The following is a 27,741-nucleotide window of genomic DNA, read 5'->3' on the forward strand; positions in this document are numbered from 1 at the left end:
GCAACACTAGACCAGTCCCCAACACTGAAGAAACTGAGAGCTCCATCTGGCCACCTTGCTAATAATAAGATGAGCCTAAAGCCAGATCCTACAGACGAGACAGTGACTCTGGTCTGTTTCTTAATTGTATCTTTGGGAGAATTTTTAGGACACAGGCACCCAGCTAGACTAGTGAACCAGTGAGCTCTAGTAATTCTGTCTCCAGCTGCCCTGTGCTGGGGTTGCAGGCAACCTGTGCCCAACTATATATACCAGACTGGTGAACCAGTGAGCTCCAGTAATTCTGTCTCCAGCTGCCCAGTGCTGGGGTTGCAGGCACTTGTGCCCAGCTACATATATGGTTGCTGGGGATCCAAACTCTAGTCCTTGTACATGCACGCACTGTACTGACTAACCTCCCAAGCCACATCCTTTCCTCTGAAGGGTACAGGGTCTCTCATAGCTCAGACCAGCCTTTAGACTTCCTATGTTACCAAGGGTGACCTTGAACTACCAGTCCTCCGGCACTTCTGTGGAATTCTGGGATTTCAGGTGTATGCCACCATCCCTGACTCTCATCTTCACAAATCTGAGGGCAGAAGCTTCATCCCATTTGATGGGGAAAATGAAGCATGGAGAGTCTAAGATCACATGGGCAGGAGGCCAGGGACACGGCTCAGTGGTTATGGACCCTTGCTGCTCTTACAGAGGACCTGGGTTCGGTTGTCCACAGTCATCTGTGACTCCTGTTGCAGAAGGTCCTATGGCACCTGGTATAGACATACATGAAGAAAACCAACATTCACATACATACAATAAATACCTAAAATAAATGAAAGACGCCTTGAAAAGAATCTCTTGGGTAGAAAGCAGCAGAAACATTACTCGAGCCTTAGATGTTGAGATCTAGAATTTGCCTTATAACTACTTTCCTAATTACAGAAGGAAAAAAGGGGGAAGGGGGGGTTGATCATAAGGAAATACCATCTATGTCAACAGAACCCAGTGCACAGTGGCTGCTCCATGCCTGGCTGTTGCTACCACGGTTATCTCAGTAGATATCCTCCCATCTCTGCATTGGCTGCCAACTGCACCTCCTGCTGTAATTGAGAGGTTAGGCGGTGTCAATGGGACTCTTCAAGGCATCTGACCAGTGGTCCTGAAGATGCTTCAATGTGACCTAGGCAAACAACCAGACAGAATTTTCCCCTTGCACTGGCCGAAACTCAGAAGGAATTTTACTGGCACGCATAACCAAGCATGCAGAGAGGGGCTGGACCTTGGGCTGGTGGCAGAGCTTGAGAGGTCTCCTTCCATTGGCAGCTTCCTGGCTTCATTCCTAGATGCCAAGCATCAGAACCCAGCGGCTTCCTTCTAGTTCTTCTGTCATCGTGGAGAGATGGCCTTGGTGTCCACATCTGCTTATCAGTTCAGGTACAAGCATTCGAAACAACTGCCTTCGTGGAGAAACTAGAGATTCGTTCTGATTGGACCAGCTTGGGTCGCTTGTCTGCATGTCTGTGGATTATTAAGGAGATAGGGTGGTTTGCTTGCTTAAGTCTGGGTCATGAGCTCTGCTCCACACCAAACCCAGACTAAAGCAGGAAGCCAGGGGCAGTGAGGCTAATGGAGACTGCTCACCACAGCATGATGGAGCCTGGAACAGGCTCACATTTGTCCATTTCAGAGAGAAAATACGTGAATCTGGCATCATTTCAACTTTTCTCTTTTGATCTTTGTGACTAATCTAGGGCCAGCACGTTGACTTGTCATGTAAGGGAGCTTGCTGCCAAACCTGATGACCCAAGTTCCATCCCTGGGATCCACAACATGAAAGGAGTCAGCTGACTCCATCAAATTGTCTTCTGACTTCCATATGGTGGCTGCGGCATGCATGCATCTATATATACATGTACATATACATGTACATGTACATGTACACGTACATATACATATACATACACATACACATACACATACATATACATACACATATACATACACATACACATGTATAACACATACACATACATCATACACATATGCATGTATATACACATACACATACACATGTATATACACATACACATACATCATACATATACATCATATACATACACATACACATGTATATATACATACACATATGCATACACACACATCATATACATATACATACACATGTATATATACATACACATGTATATATACAAATACACATATACATATGTGTAATATGTTAATTATACATGTGTTATAAATATACACACTTATGTATATATACATACATATATACTCACATATGTATATATAATATCTATATTATACATGTATATATATATGAAAGAATTGGCTGCTTTTCTTGGGAACGTGCCTCTTACAGAAATGTCGACTTTCTAATTATTTGCAGCTTTCTCCTTTAACCTCTAAAGCGTCTTTACGGTTTCCTTTCTTCCCTGTTTCTATCCCAACAATGAGATCAGTCCTTGGCATCTGACGAAAATGAATACCTTCGCAACATCCGATCACACTGGGAACTCTGAGTGAATGTGAACATCTACACTCGAGCTTCCTGCGGTTCATAGTTGGAGCCTTGTGTAGTAGTTACAGCCTAGATGTCACTTCAGGGGTTTGACGACCTCTTGCATCAGGTAACTATGGAGGCTTAACAAATCTCCCTGAATTTTGGCAGCTGGGAACAGGAAAAGTCAACAGGCTCTAGGTCAGTCTCTGGGAACAGCTGAGCTGGGAGTGCTCTACTCGGTCTCTCACAAGGCGTCAAGGCTGGTCAAGGCCTCTGCCGGGCTATGGCTACCTCTTGCTTCTAAGTAGACACTGTAGCTCCAGATGGAGCTCAATGTTGCAGGCACTGCCAGATTTCAGAAGACTTACACTAGAGCTTTGCTAACAGGACGCTCTGCCTTGGCCTGTCCTATGACACAGAGTAGAGAGAGGGAGGGGGAGGGGGAGGGGAGGAGGTAAGAGGGAGGGCAAGAGGGAGAAGGGAGAGAAGAGAGAGTGCAAAAATATGGACGCCGGCAGGTTTTTGTCACCTACTCTAAAAACCATGTCTTCAATCTCCTCCAGCCATGGGCTGTTGACTAAAAGCAAGTCACCAAGTTCGACCCTTAAGAGGGCTGACACAGGGGGATCACATCAAAGAGAGCTGAAGACGGGGATGTAACTGCTGTCCATAAGTCTGTCCGGTATCTTTGCTAAGGGGACTCTTAGCAGACAGGGATTCTAACCTATCTATAAGGCAAGTATTTTGGGGATTAAAAAAAAATTGGTTTTTTCCTGCATAGGTACTTTTATTTTCAAAACTAATTTTTTTTTCTGTTTCTAGATAACAAAGCTGATTTTTTTTCTCTCTCTATTCAAGAAAACAAAAAACAAAACCCTTTGAGCTTGGTATCTACTTCATTTATGAAGGATTTTATACACTTGGAGACTCCTGGTGATTTTTTTAGGAATAGATGAAGGAGCAGCTGGGAATTCACTGAAGAAGTGACTTTTAATTAGTTATTTTTAAACATCTATATGTGTGTTTGCATGTGCGTGGATGAACATGAGTGTACAGCCCATGTGTGTGGGGCAGTGGTCTGTTCAAACAACCTGGGCCCAGTCGAGTAATACGCCTAGAACCCCGGAGCCCCAGTGGGCAATATTTCTTCTGCCTGTAAGGGATGGTAGGAGTTCTGCCATGACTCCTGGGACCTTAGCTCATGTTTCAGTCCCCCCTCCGCCCCCCACAACCGCCCCAGCAGGAGAGGTGTGCGATATTGGCAAAGCCCTCTTATGTGCAAATAAAGACTCTTAGCCCAAACCAACGAGAGATAACTGCTGTCGAAATCTGAATGACCCCCAAACTGTATATATATCCTATCCAGGGAGGTAAAGCGCCGGAAAGATCTACCCTGCTGCCTGAGCCTTTTTGTTCTAAGAGTTGTAACGCTTGGGAAGAGGTCTGCTCTCCGGAAATGAGGCCTGAAGCTGCCCTGCACTCCTCACTGGCTAGTCGGGCCTCTCGTAGGCCCAGCCTGACCCGACTCAGTGCAGGGCAGCATTGAGAAACAGAGCGGCCTGGAAGTCCCGGCAGAGACGGCTCCGCCCATGCTTGCTCGCTCGCTTCCTTTTGCTTGGTCTCTTGCACCAGTTCGGGCTGGAGATCTCCGTGGAAAGCCTCTGGCACACAGGCCCACACGTGTGTGCTGCCGTTGAGTGTTTTCCTGCACCATGGTTGGTCCACCTTCTGACTGAGGCAGAATCTCTCATTGGAAGCCAGAACTCACCAATTTTGCTGGTCTAAATTACTTCCGGATCGCCTGTGTCTGCCTCTTGAGCTGGACAGGCAGTCCTGTCTGCTTGGCATTTAGATGGTTTCTGGAGATCAGAACTCCGGTCCTCACACTTCTGTAGCCACCTCCCCTGCGTTCTTTTGCATTTGGCAGGGTCTGCTTTACAGCTCTTTCCCTAGAAAACAGCTTAAGGGAGAATGGAGGGAGGAGCCATGGACCTATCAAGTGGCTGAGGGAAAGCCAACTGATCCCACAAGACTGTTGTGTGTAAGTTACACAGAGAGAGGTGGTGTCAGAGGGATGAGTGTGCATTGTACAGAATCATCCTCGGGACCAAAAGGTCACCCTCTCCATCAGATCAGCTGTGCCCACTGGAAAAACATCATCCCAGCTGGGCCTGTGGACTATTCCCAAGAGGAAAGGGGCGGGAGGTAACTGGACCCTGACCCAAGTATATACAACCATTCCTCTTAATTTTGCCCAAATTGCACATGGCGTTGATGTCTCAGGAGGGGCTAGGGAAGATAGACTGAGGGTGACCAGAGGGAGGGGACCCACCTAAAGAGACATGGGGAAGCCATCCTCCCTGCTGGCTCTAGCAGCCGTCATCATGCTTGGTGCAGACTTTCCAGTGTGGGTTCTTTGGGGTCACCCATGCCTGAAAATGCTCACTCATGGTCTGTTAGGAAGCCCCATAAACTCCTTGTTTCTCCAGGGGGAACTGCTTCTCATAAAAGAACTGGGCCTGAGGAAGAGAGGGTAGAGGCACTGACTCCCTCCACCCCCAACTAGGTCTGCAATCCTCTTGACAGCATGTCACATAAATGGCTTTCCAGAGCCCCCCGCCCTCATTCCCCACTATAGCATTTAGTGCGGGCTTTTTACTTTATTCAAAATCAGACTTTTCAAGGGAAAGGTAAGAGTGGCCAAAAGTGACTTGCTCCTCTCTATATGTTAAAGAGTGAAAGAAAATGTGTCCCACTTTCTGAAAGTGTGTGTGTGTGTGCGCACATATATGCGGGTACATGTGCCAACACACTGATCTTTTTTTAGGCTTCATTACTTATTGGGCACAGGGAAATAATGGAATTAAATTTCCTCGTTTTCTTGCTCTGTAAACCTCTAGAGGGGTTGCTATAAATGCCATCCCAACTTTGTTTCCCAAAAAACAATTTTCCCGTCAGCCTGACAGGTCCCTTTGACATACCCTATTATTAGTCTATGACGAATTCTCTAAAGAGCTTCAGAGTATAGACTTCAGCGTATTTTTGTCACTTCACCAAATTCCCACTAACTCGAGGCTCTCTTCTGAGTCGCTAATTATTCATAAAAGCTGGCAAGATTGCTTCATTTTATCCTTCCGATGAACTGCATTAAAGTTTAAGGAAAACCCCTAACTGAGCTTAAAATGCCAAAGAGATGTTAGGAAATGCAAAGTCATTTCCAGCTAGAAGGTAAATTACAAAAAAAGAAAAGGAAAGAAGGAAGGAAGAGGTGGTAACAGGCAGACGGTGCTCTGAAACCGTTAGAAAATGGGGCCACCGAGCAGGAACCAGGAAGGGGGATAGGGTGGGGCTGGGTGCTCATGCCTTTCCTGCCGTCACTATAAAAGGTGTCCTGAAAACCATCCTGGAAATGGGTGGGAAGCCTGAGACGGAGCAGCAAAGATGGGACTCCTACAGTGAGCCACTTAAACTTCTGCTTTCTCTCTAAAGTGTTTGATATCAGGATGATACTTCAACACAGCAGTGTGTTTTCGCATGTGTGCATGCAGGTATACTGTGTCTGTGTGGGCAACGTTACTTTTCTGATGCCATTGACTATGCCTTATGAGACAAGATCTCTCACCGACCTACAGCCTGACAATTAGGCTGGGTTGGTGGGCCAGTGGGCACCAGGGGCCTGCCTGTCTCTGCCTCACTGGCAATGGAACCACAGGTAGGGGATGCCACTCCAAGTTTCTCTTCTAACAAACGCTGGCAGTCACTCTACGGCATCCCAGAAGTTGACACTCATGTCTTTAAACAAGAAGACAGTCACCCTTTCTCCAACAGCCCACATCTGATCCTTAACCAATGCTATGCTCTTAGTTGTGACAGCTCTTCACTATGCTATGCGCTGCCATCTTGTCAAAGCTATACCTTCTCTTGCCTGGGACATACCTAGCTTGTGTACCAGTTATTTTCCTATTCCCATGACAAAGTTTGACAGAAGCACCTTGAAAATGAAGGGCCTATTCTGCCTCATGGTTTAAGGTTCCAGTCCATCATGGCGGCAGAAGCCAGAGAGCAGCTGCTCATGTGGCATCTCCAGTTGGGAAACAGATGCATGGTGGTGTTTGGCCCACTTTCCCCTCTTTATTGATTGTGGGACCCCGGTCTATAGGATGGTGTCACCCACAGAGGGCAAACCTTTCCTCCTCAATTAAACATTTCTGGAAACTCAAATAGACCCACCTCTGGTATGATTCTAAGTTCCAGGAAGTCATCAATCAGAATTAACTGTCACAGCTTCCTTTTTGTCTTCTGGCTTCTGAGCTTGCCTTTCTACAGTGCATGAAGAACAGCCGGGGTCATATTCGAAAGTAAATTAAATTATATTGTTCTCCTGCTCAAAATTCTCAAGTGGCTTCTAACTGTGCTTCTAATTAAATCCATGCTAATTACCAGGTCTTATAAAACCTTAGATCACAGGGCAGAAGCCTGAGCCAATCCCACCTGCTCCCATAAGCGAGGTTTTATTGCGGTATAACTATGTCCATTCATTTACATATTACTTATGGCAAAGTTTCCCTTTGTGGTGGCAGATGAAGGCCAGAGGACTTAGAGAGTCTAAATATTACTGCCTGGTTCGGTAAGGAGGGGTTCGTTAGCCCACTCCAGATGCTATGCCCCTGCTTCCCAGCCTGACTTCATTACTAGCTCCCTCCCTCCTGTGCTTCTCCTGCCGCCAAAGACCCCCCTTTCCTTGAACTTCACTTTCTCCCCCACTGTAGAGTTTCAACATGTGATATGTCCTGCCTGGGACACCCTCTGAGCCACAAGGCTCACTCCCTGGTTCAAGCTCCATTCTGTGGTCACCCTGTCCAATCATATCCCTACCTTTGTGCCGCTTCCTGACATACAAGCTAACTAATTGTTTTCTCTGTTTCCATCAGCACCTAAGTTCTATAGAATCAAGAATCTTCTAATGTATGAGTGTTTGGGGTACGTGTGTGTATATATGGGTTTGTGCATGTGTGTTTGGGGTGCGTGTGTGTATATATGGGTTTGTGCATGTGTGTTTGGGGTGCGTGTGTGTATATGGGTTTGTGCATGTGTGTTTGGGGTGCGTGTGTATATATGGGTTTGTGCATGTGTGTTTGGGGTATGTGTGTGTGTATATGGGTTTGTGCATGTGTGTTTGGAGTGCGTGTGTGTATATGGGTTTGTGCATGTGTGTTTGGAGTGCGTGTGTGTATATATGGGTTTGTGCATGTGTGTTTGGGGTGCGTGTGTGTATATGGGTTTGTGCATGTGTGTTTGGGGTGCGTGTGTATATATGGGTTTGTGCATGTGTGTTTGGGGTATGTGTGTGTGTATATGGGTTTGTGCATGAGTGTTTCGGGTGCATGTGTGTGGGTATGGGTTTGTGCATGTGTGTTTGGGGTATGTGTGTGTGTATGTGGGTTTGTGCATGTGTACATACATTGAATGTGTGCAGAGACCAGAAGTGTCATGTGTCTTTCTCAATTGATCTCCACTGAGCCTGGAGCTTCCTGGTTGGGTTAGGCTGGTCATCTCTGCTTCCCCACTGGGAACGTGGGCACGCACCACCGCACTTGTCATTTTTTACATAGGTGCTGGGGATTTGAACTCAGGTTTTTATGCTTGTGCAGCAAGCACTTTCCTCACTGAAAGCAGTTGTGCTCAAGGCCGTGGACAGGAAGCACTCACGTGTATGGCTCCCCGGGTTTTCCTGAGATTTGAGCCGGAAGGCAAGCATCTTTGGCCACAATGTTATTATAGAAGGCCTTGAGGTCCAGCGCATCTGTAAGGCAAGGTGGCGGGTTCCGGGGCCCAGCAGCTATAGTCCTGGATTTCAAAACGTCAAGTAGGTTCTCCTTTTCCCCATGCGCTTTCTGCACTGTGCGACGGACACAAAGCTGCCAACTCAGTCATTTTGACAAATAGGATATTTAGAGTGATAAGACTATTGAATGCAAAAGACTGCCAAGAAAGGGGCAAAGAGATGGCTCAGAAGTAAAGGCGCCTGCCACCAAACTCAGTCTCCCATATGGAAAGAGGTGACTCCAGCAAAATGTCCTCTGATGCAACACACACTCACACACACACACACACACACTCACACATACACATATACACTCACACACACATACACACATACATACCCATACACCCACATACACACCCCCCCACACATATACACACATACCCCACCCACATAACACACACACTCACACACACATACACACACACACACACTCACACACAGATATACACTCACACACATATACACACATACATACCCATACACACACATACACACACACCCCCACATATACACACATACCCCCACCCACATAACACACACACTCACACACACATACACAGACACCCCCACATATATATATATATATATGTATGTATATATATATATATATATATATATATATCCCACACACATACACACAGATACACAGACATATACACACACATATACAGACATATACCCCCATACACATACACAGACATACACACAAACATACACATATACACAGACACACACAGACACACACAGACACAGACACACACACAGACATACACAGAAACGCACATATACACACACACACAGTTACACACACATGTACACTCAATTTAAGTACAATTAAAACATTTTTAAAGATGAGAAAAATTTAAATATGGGCTCCATATTACATGGAATCCTGGGTTTAGTACTTCTCAGGGATAATGACTTGCGACTCTCCTTGCCCCTGGCAATTGCTGGCTGATAACAGTCCCGAGGGCAAATGAAACAGACATGAGAGGGGGATTCAGAAACCCCGTGAGTGCTTACAGTAATGAGGACACTGGGGCCAGCTATGGGGAGGCAGATTAACTTTACTTGGGGTGATTCAAGGATCATACAGTTTTGGGGACTCGGGGTAGGAACATCCAGGGTGGGCAAAGGTCACTGGCTGAAGGCTTAAAGTACAGGAAATACCTCATTAGCATAGAGAGGAATTAGAGCATTAGGCATTCCAGGAATCTCAGGTACTAGCTTATCTCGAGAAAGGAAGTTGATCCTGTAATCTTACCCAAGGCTAGGAGATGCTCTACAGGTAGAGGTCAGAGAAGGAGAGGCCCTGCTGGTAAACGGAGTCTGCCATTTTGCGCCTAGCCCAGAGGGTATCCGACCATGGTAGACTTCGCCCATAATTAGCATGGGAATAGGTTGTGATAATGGTTTTGTGATCTGCATTTTGCTTGGAGAAGTGGATTGAAGTGGAAAGGTTGCAATTGTCTGGTGGCCAACATTTGTACTAAAGTGATTTAACAGTAGCAATGGCAGAGGAAGACCCGGTGACTCCCATGCAAAGAAAATGAAGAGAGAGACTTGGTTCTTCTTCACCTGTTGGGGTCAATCAATTCAAAGATGGCCTCCTCTTGTTCTCAGAACATCCTGCTCTCTTAACCTTACAGGAGCACTTGAGGGGAGGGGGGGATGAGAAAACTTACATTCATGCCTTCCTCATTTCCTTGAACACCCGTGGAGAATCTAATGTGTTTAAGGCTAACAGGCACGAGGATAAATAAGGTTGGAATCTGGGCAAAAGGACCCTCAACATTCCACTAAAGACTCTAGGCTAGAAACTAGAACACACCAAGACACCCTCACTCTTGCTCTGTGGTGGCTCCCACCCTTGCTGCTTCCATCCCTGCTGTTGGGTCAGGAAGTCCAGGCATAGGGAAGCATCACGGGTATGCTGGGGTTGAGAGACAGTGCTCCACACAGAACCCCAAGTTCTGAGTACTTGAAGTCAGATTTCCCTTTTTGTTCCTCCTGTCCTTCATCCTCATGGTGTTCAATGAAGCCAGAACATAAACAACAGATGGTTGGAGTGGGTGAGTATCTGAAAGGGTGAGCATCAGAGTGGGTAAGCGAGCGTCTGAGTGTAGCATTAACCATGCCCACCTTACTCTCTTTCCTCTCAGCTTGGGCTAGCAACATCCCGGCTCCCCTGCAAGCCTGAAGGTATCTCTGGCACCAGTGGTGAGAGACAAACTGTGTGAAGATCTCAGAGTCTGCAAGCCTTTGCCTGAGCTGCCTTCTGTTCAGAGTGGTGGACAGGAAAGATCTTGGTGACTGGCTATCAGTTATCACTCATGGCAGCTGCAGGCTGGTACCAGGAGCTCTTACAAATTTTCTCAGTCTCAACACCACTCTGTTCGGGGGTGGCACCTGTGGCATCCTAGGGGATGAGAAAGCATCAGGTGATGTTTTTACACATCCAGCCCCTCCTCCTTTGCAGAGTTATTGTGTAAAGCCCATTGTGCACAACTTGTCACAGACTTGGAGGGACCTTCCTGCCTCCCCCTGGGAATCAACTGCTGATTTATGTCGAGCAAGCTGCCTGAATTCTGACCACATGTTACAGGTATGCTTGCCAATCTTTGATTTTTTTAAAATGCTTTCAATAATCTGCTATTGTTTTGTTTTTTAAGGCAGGGCTCACTACCTAGTCCTGGCTGCTCTGGAAGTTTCTGTATAGAGGAACCGGGTTGGTCTACAATTCCCAGAAATCCGCCTGCCTCTGCCTCTTGAGCGTGGGCATTAAAGGTGTGCACCACCACCACCTCAGTCTTTTTTTTTTTTTTTTTGAGGTGTGGTGTGTGTGTGTTGGGGAGGGGGAATGTGTGCCACAGTGCCTGACCTGTAGAGGTCAGAGGACAGCCTTGTGGAGTTGGTTCTCTCCTTCTGCCTTTATGTGGGTTCCAGAGGTTGAACTCAGACCACGGCGAGTGCTTCTGCCTGCTGAGCCATCTCTCTCGCCCATTTTTGGCAATCTGGTGTATGTTCTCTTTTAGGTAGGTGAAATGATGAAATGACATGCCATAAATCACACACATGCTAAGTGACTGATACTGAATTCAAACTTGGCAGCTGGTCTCCAGTTCTCCATAGCTAAGCACTGTGCAATGCAAGGTTTTCTTTTTTTAATGTGAAATTTACACATAAACAAAAAAAATTATGACATGAACGAGTTTAGAATAAGCCATATATAATCTATAATATGATACATATATGTGTGTGTCTGTGTATATATATATATATGTATATGTATACTGTATATGTATATATGTATATATATATATATATATATTCTCCTTGCAATAAGATGGCAGCCTTATAGGCAGAAAGGAAGGATGAGTGAGAGAGAGAGAGAGAGAAAGAGAGAGAGAGAGGGAGAGAGAGAGAGAGAGAGAGAGAGAGAGAGAGAGAGAGAAAGAAGGAGAAAGAGGCTGTGATCTTTTTATATCTTGTAGTGGGTAGTGGAATTGACTCCTACCCTCCCCTGCTCCCTCACCAAGTAAGATGGTGATATTTGGAGACATTTCTGCCTATGTAGCTTGATGTGAGCACTGTTGGCGTCTCAAGGAGGAGGAGCTAAAGATGCCACCAAGCATCTTGTCACAAGGGACTGCAACCTGCACAGCAGGGATTTATCCAGCTCCAAGTGTGACATCCTGCCTGGTGAGTGCCAAATATGATACTGTTGTTCAGTGTGTATTTTGCTCAGTGAATTGAAAATCATGTACCCAGAGCCTCTACCCTATAGCCATTCCACAGAGATGAGTCTGCACCTTCTGGAAGCCTTTCTGACATATGTGGACCTTAAAAACAAATTCTGGTCAATCTGGTTTATTCTGCATTGTCTTCTATCACTTTCCTAGTCAGCCCTTTCCAGAAAATGCTAATGTCTGCCTATGGATGACAGATTTAGGCCAAAAGCATGTCTCATAAAAAGCTATAAGAAACATTTGAAAGTTTAAAAAAGTGTGGATTTTACATGTCTTTCTAGACAGAATTTAAACCATACATTTTGGACCCTTTCAACAACACTAAAACCTTCTTCCTGTCCATCTGCCAAGCCTCCCAAGGTCAAGTCTGTTTTCTTGACTTTATGCTTCAATTTACTAAGTTTTTAAACCTGATCTCATATAGCTTAGGCTAGCCTCAAATTTAGTATGTACCTGAGGCTGGCCTTGAATTCTTGATTGTCTTGCCTTTCTTTTCAGAGTTCTAGGATTATAGGCAAGGGTCACTAAGTCTACTGCCTAGTGGGTTGGTATTTTCTTTTGCTCTCTGTAGAGTATCCTTTTATGTATGTATGTATGTATGTATGTATGTATGTATGTATTTTTATTACATTTATTTATTTACAGAGATGGGGAAGGAGAGGAAGGAGGAGAGGAGGAGGGGGATGGGAAGAAGAAGAGGGAAGAGGGAGAGGTGTGTGCACTTATGTCTCATGATATGCAGCTTTTAGGAATATTTTCTCTCCCACTGTGAGGATCAGAGGGAATCAGACTCAGGGTGTCAGGCTTGGTAGTAAATGCTTTTAGCAACTGAGTCTTCTTACCAGCCCCTCTTCTGTGGTGTTTAGAAACTTATTAGATTTGTTCATATTGTTTGATATCTGTGTACCATGTCTGTGAAGTGCCCCCAGGAATCACAAGAGGTCTTTGAAGACCCTGGGACTGGAGTCACAGATGGTCATGTGGGTGCTAAGCTGCCATGTGGGTGCTGAGAATCGAACTCTGGTCCCCTGGAAGACCAGCTGGTGCTCTTAATCACTGAGCCATCTCTCTGGCCCCCTGATACCCTTAACGATTCTATTTTCTTGACAAGAAACCTGAGGTGCAGGGAGGTTGCAGAGTCCCCCTCACCACACAGCCAGGAGTGTGTTGATCTCTTGCTATGGAGCCTCATGTTGTGTTACTTGTATTCTTCCTAGATGCTATGCTCTTCCAGGACAGAGTTTGTGCTAGAATACATGGTCAGGTGGTCCTGGGTTCTATAAGAAAGCAGACTGAGCAAGCCATGGGGAGCAAGCCAGTAAGAAGCACCCCTTCATGGCCTCTGCCTCAGCTCCTGCCTCCAGGTTCCTGTCCTGTGTGAGTTCCTGTCTTGACTTCCTTCAGTGATGAGCAGCAATGTGGAAATGTTGAGAAATCAGATCTTTGTGTTCAGATTCCATCCTAGAGAACCTGACTTAAGGTTGAACTCAAGTTAACTAACAGGCTGGTATCTAGCACCAGTTTCCAGGTTACTCCTCTGCCGCAGGCCGGCCAATCTGGGCCTCCCTCAACTGGTGGGAGAAACGGGGTCCTAGTCAGGTCCACAAGGCATAGGCAAAGAAATGATGGCAGAGATGACACATGGAAGAACAGGATCTGAATGTATTTCTCAAAAATGGCATCAGACTTTTACAGTCATTATAAAAGAGAAATGAAAAATCTGGCAGCTCAGTAGTTGAGGTACATCTGAGGCTACCTGAAACACACTGGGTCTAAAACAGCAGCCATCTCCTCTGGACTGGTGCAGCACCCCCAGGCTCCGAGCATGCTCAGGCCTATGTGGCCCGGCTGGAGTCCCGGGGGGGGGGGGGGCTGCGTGTGCACCAGCCAGGAGGGTAGAGGCTTGAATCTCGAATCTAGAATGTTGACTGCTGCACACTGTCTCTCTCACACACACACTTGGCTCAAGGTCCTGCCCATCCTTAGTAAGATGCCCACTATGCTAATCTTCTGGGCTAGTAGAGACAAGTCTCTTTCTTGCTAATTCCTAGGAGTGGTTCAGCTGCAGTACATGACTGAGAATGAGGATTCTACTTGACCTTGCCCAGGACATTGGTAAAGGTCAGAGAACAATGTCAAATTTTGTCTAGCTATTAATAAATCATATCTTGGTGGGCACCTAGCATGTGAGTTCACAAGGACATATCTGGGCTACCTCTGAGTTAGGGGATGCCACGAATGACTGAATACCCAGGAGGCATAAACTCCCTTTGAACTCATAACGCCTCTTATCCATGATCAGGCTTTTAACCCTGATATTGCAGACATTACTGGAGTAGACGAGTGGGCATGCCCCCCCCACCAACAAATCCGTACCTCCAGGTTACAAGCCTGCCCCTGACACTTCACTTCCTAACAACCACCCATCAGGAGGAAAATAAAAGTTAAGTTTATGATTTGGCTCCCAGCACCAGCCAATTATGCTAAAGGACACAATAGCCCCCCAATTAGATGCTTGTAGGCTAGAAACCCTCAGCCCTCGCTTACCATCTCCTATAAAACCTTGTCCCCAAGAGAGTTCGAGGCTACATCACTAAACCATCCTGTGGGTGGGCAGTGAACAAGCCCAGGCTTGAGATTGTAAATAAAGAGACCAGATTACATCAGAGCTGGCTCCTGGTTGGTCTTTTGGGATTTGCAAATGCTTTCTGGTTCAACAGTGTAAGCTGAATAAACTCTTTCTTCTCTAGCTTGCTTTTTGCTCATGGTGTTTCACCACAGCAGTTAGTAACCCGAGACAACACCCATCAGGGAGGTGATTCCAGCAAAATGGGGGAATCTCTTCTATAGATTATAGATGCTATCTGAAAACTTAGCTTTTAGTTGGTGGAAGCAAATGGTTTGCTCTGTTAATAGATTCCCAAAGGCTGTTATCTATTAGGATGTTAGTTCCTCCACTGAGGTGGGCAGAGTTGTTCATGGGGCTGAAGCTAGGCCAACAGAAGGTAATTAGCCTCTAGGCCTGTACCATTGCAGCCCCTCCACAGCCCGAGGTCTAATCAGTCCTTGCAGACACAGCCTCTCTCTGGGAAGCATTGCTCATTAACTCTAAGAAAAAGTAAGAAACAAGACACACTGGCAGATGCCATGCAGGAAGAGCTGCAGTGGGCAACTGAGCTTCCTGGAGATGGCTCACCACTTTTACTCAGCTCTAATGGGCATACCCTGGAGATGCACGGACCCAGAGGCCATGTCCCAGGGTTGCTTCTTGCTACTGCTGTGGCTTCTCACTTTGTCATGGCTGTCTTCCTCATGTGCCTGGCATGGTGTGAGTGGGCATGGGGAGACCCTCACTGCCGATAGCCTGGGGTGATTGCTTCCTGGGTGATTGCCCTAGTCAGCTGGGCAAGTTTCCTGCAGATCAACATGAAGATAAACTTTGATGAGATAATGCTGTTTAGATGAATCAATGATTTCATGGAATTCTTGATTTGATTTAAGTAGTTTTAGAAAGCTAGTTTTGTTTAAAATGATTTTTGGGAAGTTAGGGTGGTTGATAGAAAGTTTAAAGTTAGAATCAAGAATGGAATGTGCCCGTTCCCATAGACTAGCAAGGGCTGTATAGTGAACTCTTCATTGTAGTAGCAAGAAAAGTAGGCTGGGGACAGTTAATGATCGAAGAAGACATTCTAGGTTGGGTCTGAGTTCCTGGATCTTGTATTCTAGGGATATGGCCATGGGTGTCAGTGTGCACCATGACGAGGAAGGTTATGAACAAAGAGCAAGTAACTTCACTGTGTCTTTAAGAACGGGGAGCAGATGATAACCAGGTAAGCTCATCAAGACTTCTAAAAGAAGACAAGATAGATGATGACGTCTCTCGGTAAATAGAAATCATCAGCTAAGCATAGGAAAGAACTTGCTATTAACGGCTGGCTTGCTTAAACTTTGTTAATCGGTGATAAAAGAATAATCGCTTTGGGGTTATGATGAACTTGTGGAGAGAAAGATGGACAGGAAATGTTTAATTAGGTATGGATTTTAAAAGAAGACCATGTAATCAATCCTTTTGTATAATGATTTAAATCTGTTTTTGAAGAATATGTTTTTTGTGGTAATTGTTTTTGTTTTTGTTTTTTGTTTGTTTTGGCTTTTCGATTTTTCGAGACAGGTGTTCTCTGCATTGCCCAGGCTGTCCTGGAACTCACTCTGTAGACCAGGCTGACCTCGAACTCAGAAATCCACCTGCCTCTGCCTCCCAAGTGCTGGGATTAAAGGTGTGTACCACCACTGCCCAGCTGGTAATTGTTTTAAGAGTATATTAACTTGTGGTTATAAGGTAATTTTCTTCTTACATAAACTTTGTCTTAGGTAGTATAAAAGGGCTAGGGGAAAAAATTAAAGTTGTGGAGGTTTGCTCTGTCCATCCAATATGTCTGTCTGTCTGTCTGTCTGTGTATGTGTGAAGTTATTGGAGCTTGTTGGAACTTGTTTCATCTATCAAATCTCTCTCTCCATCTCTCTCTCTCTCTGACTCTCTCTGTGTGTACACATACATGTGTGTGTGTGTAAATGTGATTTTCTCCCTTTCTTGCCAGCCCCCCAAAATTAAGTTTTGCTTGATCAGAAGAAGTCTGCTGAGTCACTACCCTGAGCCTCCACACTCTGCCCTCCTTGCTTTAGCAGTGCATCTGAAGCTGGCCTTCGACAACACAGTTTGTGCAAAGGACACTGACAGTTAATTACCCTTCAAGAATGAGATTTATTGACACAAACAGCATCTTCTGGACATGGATATCTATACTCATGTGCTCACAGCTGTTGTCCGTGCTTATACGAGACCTGTAGCAGATCGAGCCAGTCAGTGTCCTAGCCTGGAGGGGCTCATGAGCCCCCAACCCTAACTGAAGAACTATAGACAGTTGGTGGTTTCTGAGAGAGGAGACTCAGTATCCTTTAAGGGTGTGGCTCCTGGTAAGTGGACCATAGTCCCAGGAATGGCCCCTTTAGTATTTGGGCAGCGCCAATTAGATTTGATGGGCTCTTAAAAAAGACTTAATGTTGGGGAAGGGTGGATGTGGGAGGAGTTGGAAGTTGCGAGTCAGGGGAGTTATGATCTAAATGTGTAGTAGGCATGCATGATATTCAAAGAATACATAATAAAGAATTTTAAAAGAGCTTTATTAGGAGAAAAGACCTCAAGGGCATGATTGGGATTTGGGCCGAAACAGTTTTAGAAATAAACAACACCCTATTCAAAAATGGCATCAACGGGCCTTAAAGGGAAGGAGAGACTTTCCCTAAAACCTTGAAAGTAGGTTCACTGAGAGTGAGAATAAAAGAGATCAACTGTGAGAGAGATGGTATGTGTGTAGGCTAGGGGCAGAGCTGCCTTCTCAGGGAAATTCTCCTAGAAGCCTTCAGTAACCACACCCAAAAAGGGATACTTGGTTCTTGCTTTCATGGGGGCCCCAGAAGCTTCATACCACATGATGTGGTTAAATACAACGAGGAAGATGAAGGAAGTAGGTATCATAGACAAGGAGCTCTAAAGACCACAGCCCGGGGCTAGAGAGATGCTCAGTGGTTAAGAGCATGTTAATCTTCCAAAGGACTCAAGTTCAGTTCCCAGCACCCGTGTGTCTTAGTCAGGGTTTCCGTTGCTGTGATGAAACACTACGACCAGAAAGCAAGTTGGAGAGGAAAAGGTTCATTTGGTAAGCCACTTACATATTATAATCCATCATTGAAGGAAGTCAGGACAGGAACTCAAACAGGGCAGGAACCTGGAGGCAGGAGCTGATGCAGAAGCCATGGAGGGGCGCTGCCCAATCAGCTTTCTAATAGAACCCAGGACCACCAGTGGAGAATGACACCATCTACAAGGGTCTGGGCCCTCCCTTATCAACCATCAATTAAGAAGATGCCCTACAGCTGGATCTTACAGAGACATTTTCTTAATTGAGGCTCCCTCCTCTCTGACAAGTAGCTTGTGTCAGGTTGACATAAAACTATCCAGCACACTATGTCAGGCAGCTCACAGCCTCTTGTAAGTCCAGCTCCAGGAGGTCTGATGCATGAGGCACCTGAGGGCACCTGCACTCACGCACAAGCTTGGATAATTAAAAATAAAACGAAGCTGAAGAAGCCATTTTGTTGTTGTTTGTTTTAAAACCCTGTCAGAGAGAGAGACAGAAAGAGAGAGACAGAGACAGAGACAGAGAGGCAGACACACAGAGAGAGATAGAGACAGAGAGAGGCAGAGACACAGAGAGGAGAGAGACAGAAAGTGACAGAGAGAGAGAGGGGGGGACTTGCAGGGATGTGACCTGATTCCCTCTAGCCTCCTAAGAGTGACTAAAAGGGACTTCCTGCGCCCTAACATTCTTGTGCCTAAATATAAATTAAACTCTATCATAGTTATCTATGATATACCTACCATGTGTCTGGAGAGATTGCTGCATTTGTCCCTCATGGTTGGTTAATAGTCCGAAAGTCCTTCTATCAGTTTTGCTAGCCAGTTGAAGCTATTTACAGAAAGGCCCAGCAGGAGGCTTTTCGGAGGTCTGAACGGAGAAGCGCTAATTGCCAACATCTGCCCTGTGGGAATTAAGGGGCAGGGGTGTGGGGTTAATGGCCAGATGTTCAGGAGGCAGGAGAATTCTGAGCATAACCTGCTGTTGGAAGGGTCAAGGCTCAGGGATTGCCAAGATTAAACAGAGCGACAGGACTGGGGGAGGAAAACCCAGGGCAGCACAGTGGACCAAGGAGACCTTTCTCTTCAGGAGTAAAGCATAATCAGGCTGTGGTTAAAAACTGTCAACAGAAAGTGCGGATTAAAAAAAATAAAAAGTCCCCCAAGTTCCCGTGGATCCTCAAGAAGAATTAGAGCTTTTGTTGACCCCAGTGATTGCTCTGAGGACACTGGACTGTCACAGTCGATTTATTTCTGACTCCCTGCTTCCAAGGCCTTCTACTTGAGAGTCTTTGTAAAGTCTCTTATATGCCATATATATACATATACATATATATATGCCATATATACACACCACACACACACACACACACAAATGCTCTGTTCACCTCTGTTCATTTTGTTTTTTATTCTGTTCAGGTAGAGTGAGTCCACAGTCTCAGGCTGGCCTTGAACTTGCTTTGTATTGTGAATACTGATCCTCTGGGCCCCCACCTCCTGGGAGCTGGGATTACAGGTGTGCACCCCCGTGTCTGGTTTATGCAGTGTGTGGAGGTCCTGTGTGCTGGGCAAGCACTCTGCTAACTGAGCCTCATTGCGAGCCCAGTTTTGTTTGTTTTTTAAGTGAATGCTCAGGCCCTGCCTCCAGATAATCATGAGTTGTTTGTGTTGCTTCTGAGACCTTAGTGTGTCTCCCATGTGAGTCCGCCACACAGCCAACGTGAGTTGAGTGAGCTATGCTTGGTGTCTAAATCTATCCATGTTGTTTATACAGTTAGTTCCGTGGCTGTTCCTTGGAAGGTCAATCCCACCGCTGTGGGATGAGGTCAGGCAGATGCTAGTTTTCAGTGTGTCTTAGGCTCAGGGAGGGTGAAGATGTACTGCAGTCTGGGAGTTTGGCAGTGTGTGTGTGTGTGTGTGTGTGTGTGTATGCATTATGTGTGTATATATATGTATGTGTGTGCATGTATGTGTGTATATGCATGCATGTGTGTACATATGTAAGCATGTGTATATATATGCATTATGTGTGTATATGTATGTATGTGTATGTGCATGCATGTGTGTATATGTATTATGTATGCATATGTGCACGTATATATGTATATGTGTGTATGCATGCATGAGTATGTATGTGTGTATATGCATGTATGCATGTACATGTGTATGTGTGTGTATATGTATGCATGCATATATGTGTGTATATATGTGTATGTATATGTGTATGTGTATGCATGTGTATATATGTATGTGTATGCATGTATGTATGTGTATATATGTGTATATGTATGTGTGTGTGTGCATGTATGTATGTATATGTATGTTTGTGCATATGTGTATGTGTGTGTCCCATCTCTGCTGGGCCTGTGGGAATCTTCTAGGCCCTCTCTTCCCACAGAGGGAAGGCAGCCTCATGCCAGGATCATCTGGGATTTATAGGGTACAGAGAGAGCCCTGAGCCCTGAACAATAGGCCTAGAGTCCTGGTCCCCCAGGAAACCTTCAGAGGATTCAGAGGTATCAGCAGCCAATGCTATCCTGAGGATCACCCCATGGACAGCGACTGCAAAGGGCTACACAGCCACTACACAGACTGATGACCAGCTCTCAAGTTTCAGCACATGCACTCTGCCTCCTATAAACTGTCCCCGAATTCTCCTGAGCTCCAGTCTCCTCCTCTGCAGAACAGAGATGTTAATACAGGTCTCACAGGATTCCTAGACTAATCATGAAGGGAGAGATCGGCCTCTGGCTCAGTAGTAGAATGCCTAGCGTCAGACCTGGGTTCAATCCCAAGCCCAGAAGAAGGGGGAGTTTGTGAGTAGCAGGTCACTCTCTGGCCCAGGCCTAAAGATTGTTTATGACAACATATGTCTCTAAGCCTTGGAGTAGGTCTTAGGTTTCCCTGAGATCCTGCCCACTGGGTCAGGGAGTTGGGGATAGATAGACAGCTTTCTTACCTGGGCATAATTTCATCTCCCCTTCAGACCCAAACTCCTTCCCAGGCACCAGTTGCCCTTCCTAGGCCCCCCACAGTGTCCGTATCTCTCTAGTTAGATTCCTTTGCTGGGAGGTACCTAGCTACTTGATGATGCTCTCAGACCCCTTGTGAGCTATGGATGGGTCATTGGGGTGGAGGTAAGAGCTCAGCAGTTTGCCTCAAGAACTGAAATGTGCTCACTGAGCTATCCTGGGGGCCTGCTAAAGCACCAGGCACAGTGTGGGCTATCAATGTGTCCTTTGTGGGTAGGTAGGTGGGTGGATGGAATAGTGGACACACAAGTGGATGGGACCAATAGATGAATAGCCAAAAAGATAGTGACATGTGTATGCATGTATGTGTGCATATGAGTGTGTGTATGTATATGTGTATGTATGTATATGCATGTATGTGTGTATATGTATGTTTGTGTATATGTGTATGTTTGTGTATATATGTATATATGTGTGTATGTTGCATAAAAGCAATGCCTGGCATAATAGCAAAGAGAAAATACATTAAACCCAGTCTTTATAGTACTTGTCAGCAGAATTCACAGTCACGATCGGGGGTGCTCTTTTTTTAAATTTAATTTAATTTTATTTCTTAACTTATTCATTTTACATCCCACTCACTGCTCCCCTCCCGGCCATCCCTCCCTCAATCCTTCCCATTTCCTGTTTCCCCCTCCCCTTCTCCTCAGAGTGGGTGGGGGCCTCTGGGTATCCTAACACTTCAAATCTCTGAGCGGCTAGGCCCTTCTCCCATGGAGGCCAGACAAAGCAGCAGGGGTGCTCTTAATTAGCAGGCTGGTGAGATGGTTCGCCTGTTAAAGGCGCTTGCTGTCAAGCCTGCAGACCTGAGTTCAATTCCCCGGACCAAGTGATAGAAACAGAAGGGACTCCTGCATAGTTATATTGTTTCTACCTGTACGGACCCCCACATACAAATGCAAAATGACAGCTATTGGATCATCTACTCCTCATCAATGTGAATTATTTACGCTTCTCTTCTGCATCAGTGATTGTCATTGTTTAATTGGCTGGCAGATAGAGTGACACCTGCTCACTCATCGCTAGACATTTCTGTGTCTCACACAGGTTGCTAATCTGCATTGAGAGAGCCCAGCTGGTAAGCTTAGATGTGTTTCACTTTACAGTGTGACCCACGGTAGAGCTGACTTTATTTCATGACGTCCCTTGGACATCGTCTCTGGAACACCTTCCTATTGACCTCAGGCTCTTTTCCATTCTGTTGTTTGAATGAACTAAACTTTTCCCCCAAGACTATTGGTGGGCATGAAAATTCTTCTCAGATTTTGGGGATGCCTTTCAAGTGCCTGTGCTGGGTGGTCTTTGGACATGTGTGTAAGTGTACTTGAGGGAAGAATTCCCTGCAGTAGAAGCTGTTCATGGGAGTTCTGTCCTGTCTAGGTTCACAACACACCCTGTCCAGGTTCACAACACACCCTGTATCCAGGCCCGTGGAACTTTGATCATCTGTGTGAGTGTGGGAGAGACATTCTTAAAAGATATCCCCAAAAGATTTGGGGTGTGATATACATATAATTTCAAAATGGCAGGTCATGATTTCCACTCTCTCCAATGTCATCCCTTTTATTTTTTTAAAGACTTATTTATTGTTATATGTAAGTACACGGTAGCTGCCTTCAGACACACCAGAAGAGGGCGTCAGATCTCATTGCAGATGGTTGTGAGCCACCATGTGGTTGCTGGGATTTGAACTCAGGACCTTCAGAAGAGCAGTCAGTGCTCTTAACCTCTGAGTCATCTCTCCAGTCCCCATCCCTTTCATTTTTAAGAATGACCTAAAAATTAAAAAAATTCTGCTGCAGTTGAAAACTAAATCATTAGAGAAAAGGAATCTATAATATATATGATATAATATATAATACATAACACCTTACATAATTAATATATAATACATAATATATAACATGTAACACATAATATATAATATATATATGTCCTCTCACACACACACATTTATATGTATAACACACACACACATACACACATACACACACACACACACACACACACACACACACACAAAGTATTCCAACCAGGAACCCAATTAAGGCTCTTGGCTCCTCTGTTCAATCCTAGAGAAACTAGGAACATTGCCAATTTCCTTGTGAAGCGGAGAGTCTCGAAGAATCCTGGGTGGATGTTGGCAGCATCCAGTTCCACAGCATCTGAAATGTAGCCCTGGAGAAGCAGAGCTCAGAGCTCTGGGCTCAAGGTCGCCATTTGGAACGGCAGTTCTGAGCTCGCCCCCAGCCTCTCGGGCCCAGCTGCTTCCTTCCTGTTTTATGTGTCTCAGCTTCCACGCGTGGGCACCGGGAAAGCACAATCCATCACCCGAGTAGTCGATAGAAATAGTCCTCCTTCCTAATGATTTCATTAATCCTGTCATTTAAGTTCTATTGGAAAGAATCTCTCCCCTTCTCTTAAACTAGCTAAGCGTAGGAAAGTTTGTGTAGATAACCTGCCTAACTTTATTAATTCCTGCCAAGAAACAGAAAACCTTCCTTTATAGTAATCACTGTAGTGAGCAGATTTGCCCAGAGCAGCAGCCAGTGGGAAAATTTGGTAATTACAGTCAACAAACAGCCCTTTGCCAACAGAACATCTTTCATAAAATCTCAACAAAAATAATGTCAGTGAAAATAAAAAGACATAATCTTCCAAGGGCTGAAGACCACATGACCCAATTAGGCCGACCACTGTGGAGGCATTTTTCTAGAATATTCCCTAAAATGAGCCTTATGACGGCAGTCTGGGGAAGGCAGCCTGGGTTCGGGAGGTGCAAACAGAAGGCCTACAACAGTAAAAAGAACCAAGAGTGTGATGCTAATGAGGTGGCCATGCAGGACAGACGAAGGACATTGTGACAGTGGTTAGTGTTGACTGGCAACCAGACGCAATCTAAAACCAAAAGTTACTGTTAGCATTTTTTTTTTTTGTCTAAGCTCTGAACCACAGTTACCTAGCAACAGCCAGGTGTGCCTGACTCACTATAACAGGGGCTGCTTGCCCCCTCCATTCTTTCTTGCCCTCTTGTCTTCTTGCTCTCACTCTGTCCTCGCATCCCTTTCCCCCTCTCTCCCCATTCACTTCCCCCTTCTCTCTCCATGTGCTCACAGCTGGCCTCTATTCCTACTCTCTCTCTCTCTGTCTCTCTCTCTCTCTCTCCCTTTTTCTCCCCCTCCCCCTCTCCCTCTCCCTCCCTACCCCCCCTCTCCTTCTCTCTGCCTTTCTCTGTCTCTACTACCCTCTCAACTCCCCTCCCATGCCCTGACTCTATTCAATACTATACCTGGTCCCTTGGGGGGGAAAGGGATGCCTCAGCATGGGCCCATGGAGGCACCCCCTCCCCCATACCTAACTACACATCCACTCTTTTTTTTATAAACACAACAGTTATTAGATCACTAAATAAGAAGCCAAGAGTTTAAAAAAAGTCGAAGGCAGATTTACCCACTCATGGCTTACCCACTGAGGCCATCCTAGACTACACATAGTGAGTCCAAGGGTAGCCTGGGCAATTTACTGAGAGCTGGAAAAGGAGGGCTGGAGTTAACTACAGCTCCGGTGTAGACTGCTTGCCTAGCATGCATGAGCTTTGTTAGGTTCAATCCTCAGAAACATGCACTCGCACACACCACACACACACACACACACACACACACACACACCACACATACCTACCTGACACACAATATTATATCTGGCTCAGGCAGATACGCAGAGCCCTCAGCTTCCCACCAAATAACCCTTAATAACCCTGCTCTGTGGTCAAGCCATTGTGAGCAGAAATATAAGACGTTCTCGTTTTAACTAAGAAGTAAAGAGCCACCTTTGAACGGCTGGCCTCCACTTCTGGAGAAGTCGGCGGAGCTGCCTGCAGACTGTCGGGAGGTCTAGGCAGTTGAGAGACTGTGCTTGCCAGCCAACGCCACCCTCCTCTGTGTGAAGTAATTCACGCACGCTATAATTAAGAAATCCACTAATTACAGCATAGCTCTGAGATGAGAGCTGCTGTCTTCCACTAAGGGGATGTCAACTCCCCTGGAAGTGGGCACATTGAAGTGGGTAGACTCTGACAGGCAGCCCCGCCACTCCTCCCGAGAGCCTGACCTCAAGGTGGAAAGACAGACTGTTCAACTCTCAGCCTTGGGTGGTTTCCGAGTATAAAAATGTAAAAGGATCTTAGAGAGTGGACAAGGTTTATTTAGAGAACAAACACTCAAGAACATACCATTTTGTGGATGATGGAGGTGTTTAAATGGATAGTCCATCATGCTTAAGATTACAGACATGTGGATGCCAGCACAGGCCTGTGGTGTGTGTACGCATGCCTGTGCCTGTGTAACCTTCAACTTGCTTTTTGACTCAGGGTCTCTTACTGGGCTACAGCTTGCTAAGCAGGTGAGCACAGAGGGAGTTCCATTATGCCTGGCCTTTTTTTTTTTAAGAAAGCATGGGTCCTGGGGTTGGAACATAGGTCCTCATGCTTGTGCGGTGAGCCCTTTACTGATGGAGCTCTCTCTCCAGCTCTTTAAGAGTCTGATGAGCAACTTTGGGTGTGGACACCCTGAGGCTAACAAATAGCACGAATCTGGTCCTCTTTACAACAGAGAGTAAAGTGTACAGTGACCCTGTCTTAGTTAGGGTTCTACTGCTGTGAGCAGACACCATGACCAAGGCAACTCTTCTAAGGACAATATTTAATTGGGGCTGGCTTACAGGTTCAGAAGTTCAGTCCATTATCATGAGGTGGGAGCATGGCAGCATCCAGGCAGGCATGGTGCAGGAGGAGCTGAGAGTTCTACATCTTCATCTGAAGGCTTCTAGTGGAAGACTGGCTTCCAGGCAGCTAGGATGAGGGTCTTAAAGCCCACACCCATAGCACCACACCCACTCCAACAAGGCCACACCTACTCCACAGGGCCACATCTTCTAATAGTGCCACTCCCTGGGCCGAGCACATACAAACCATCACAGACCCTGTTGTTCAGGCAGCGGCTGGAGAGTCGGCCTGCTCAGCTGGCAGTTCTGACCTGTCACTCCACCGTTTGTACCAGCTCATCACTGGGCAAGCGGTGTGTATTTGCCAGCCGAAGGACAGAGCCAATCACAAGGTCAAGTCTGAGTCATTTTTTTCCAGATTGTTGCAAGGGGGCGATGGCCAGCTGCAGGACGGGACTAGACTGCATGTTTGGGAGAACGGAGACATGCTGCCAGGTTCCCGAGTAAGTGCTGGGCTATGGGTTCCTCTCCCTTAGCACTCTGTGACCTTGGAGGTACAATTCTCCTGGTTGGCAACCTTCGTGTGTTGGATCCTCTTAGTGCTGTAGTTTCCTTTCTCGTTGCAGTGGCAATCCTTGGCCTAAGCAACTTAAACCCCAGTAAGGTGGCACATGCCTCTAATTCTAGCACTAGACAAACCAGCATATCTCCATGAGTTCAATACCAGCCTGGTCTACATAGCTAGTTCCAGGCCAGCCTGGGCTGTGTAGTGAGACTCGGTCTCAAAACACACACATACATTACAAGCAAGCCAGGATGTTTACTTTCACAAGAACGGAAAGGTTTACTTTAGTTCAGTTTGCGGGTACAGTCTATCTTGGAGGTCGTGGTGAGGTCACCTTGGGTGTGCGAGGCAGTGAGTCTTGCTGCACTCACAGTCAGGAGGCAAAGAGAGATGGATGCAAGTCCTCAGCTGCACATCTCATTTTTATTCAGCCCAGGACCCCAGCCCACATTAGGGCATATCTTCCTCAGTAAAACCTTCTTGACTCACCCTCACGGATGCTCCCAGAGGTGTGCCCTCTGGTTCATTCTAAATTCAGCCGAGTTCACAGGGAACAGCGGAGGCATACTAAAATGTTGAGCCACCCTTTCAAATGGAAAAGTCCCCAGAGGCTGCCCTGAGATCGATCCCTGCATATTCTGCTCAGCACAAAAGCAGAGCCTGGGGCCAAGAAGACCTGGGGCTCCTTCCCTGGTGTTAGGGACAGTCAGGGACCTGGGCTTTATAGTCCTGCAAAGAGTAGCCCTTGAGTGCTGTATAGACTAATGTCCAGTGTCAAAGGTGGGGTTTGTTTGTCTAACTTCGCCCTTCCCTGAGTGGGTTTCTGGGGATGATGCATGGAATTTGGGGGCTCTCTGCCTGATGGGCCGAGCCTCACAGTGGGAGGCACTCATTAGTAGAATCTCTCTTGTGCTTAGGACTTCAGAACCTCGAGGGACATAAATACACAAAAACAGCCCGATAAAGAGTCAGCACACTGAGAGCCAAGATTTGTCACCTGTGGGTGGGTGAGGGAGCACCCAGCTTCATCCAGACCCATGTGTTATCCAGAGCCAGGGTCATAGCTACCCACTCATTATTTTCCTCACCTGTCTTTCTACCCGCACCCACCCACTTCTTTTCAGCCTTGTAATCTCAGCTCCTGACTTCATCCAAACTAATTTTTAGAGTCTGGCTGGAGGAGTGGTACATAATGGATGGGAGCATCCGGTCATGGCTGGAGTGTCTGGAAGGAGATGACATCCATTTGTTTGGTGCATGAAGAGACTCACCTCTCAGGTTGTTCGGTGACGTCCTCGGGAGCCCTGGGGTAGGATGCTCTTAGGTTTAAACCAGGGCGAATGAAGCCTCATTTCTCCATGGCCTCTCAGCTCCTGGCAAGTGACCACAGAGAGCCCATGTGTGACGCACTGCCAGGCTTCCTCTGCTGGACTCTGCGTCCACAGAGAGCCCATGTGTGACACACCGCCAGGCTTCCTCTGCTGGACTCTGCATCCACAGAGAGCCCATGTGTGACGCACCGCCAGGCTTCCTCTGCTGGACACTGCCAGGCTTCCTCTGCTGAACTCTGGGTAAGCAAGGTTTGCATTCCAGGTCGGGGCTGCCCAAGTGCAAGGGTGCCGTTCTGCAGCTATCGGCCTCGTCACTG

General features: G+C 46.2%; 1 long non-coding RNA gene across 2 annotated transcripts; it reads right to left on the reverse strand.

Annotated features, from left to right (window-relative positions):
• Window positions 1-1,192: 1,192 nt before the first annotated feature.
• LOC116092556 lies at window positions 1,193-27,741 on the reverse strand. Of its 2 annotated transcripts, XR_004119320.1 has the most exons (7): window positions 27,365-27,741; window positions 18,519-18,679; window positions 8,213-8,402; window positions 6,734-6,823; window positions 4,836-5,022; window positions 4,272-4,463; window positions 1,193-1,497 (listed from the first exon to the last, which is right to left on the reverse strand). It is a non-coding gene; the product is annotated as an uncharacterized LOC116092556 (long non-coding RNA). The 2 variants fall into 2 exon arrangements; XR_004119321.1 differs by lacking the exons at window positions 1,193-1,497; window positions 4,272-4,463; window positions 4,836-5,022; window positions 6,734-6,823; window positions 8,213-8,402 and adding an exon at window positions 9,378-10,749.

This window comes from Mastomys coucha, unplaced genomic scaffold (assembly GCF_008632895.1).
Source record: "Mastomys coucha isolate ucsf_1 unplaced genomic scaffold, UCSF_Mcou_1 pScaffold15, whole genome shotgun sequence".
NCBI classification, from domain to species: domain Eukaryota; kingdom Metazoa; phylum Chordata; class Mammalia; order Rodentia; family Muridae; genus Mastomys; species Mastomys coucha.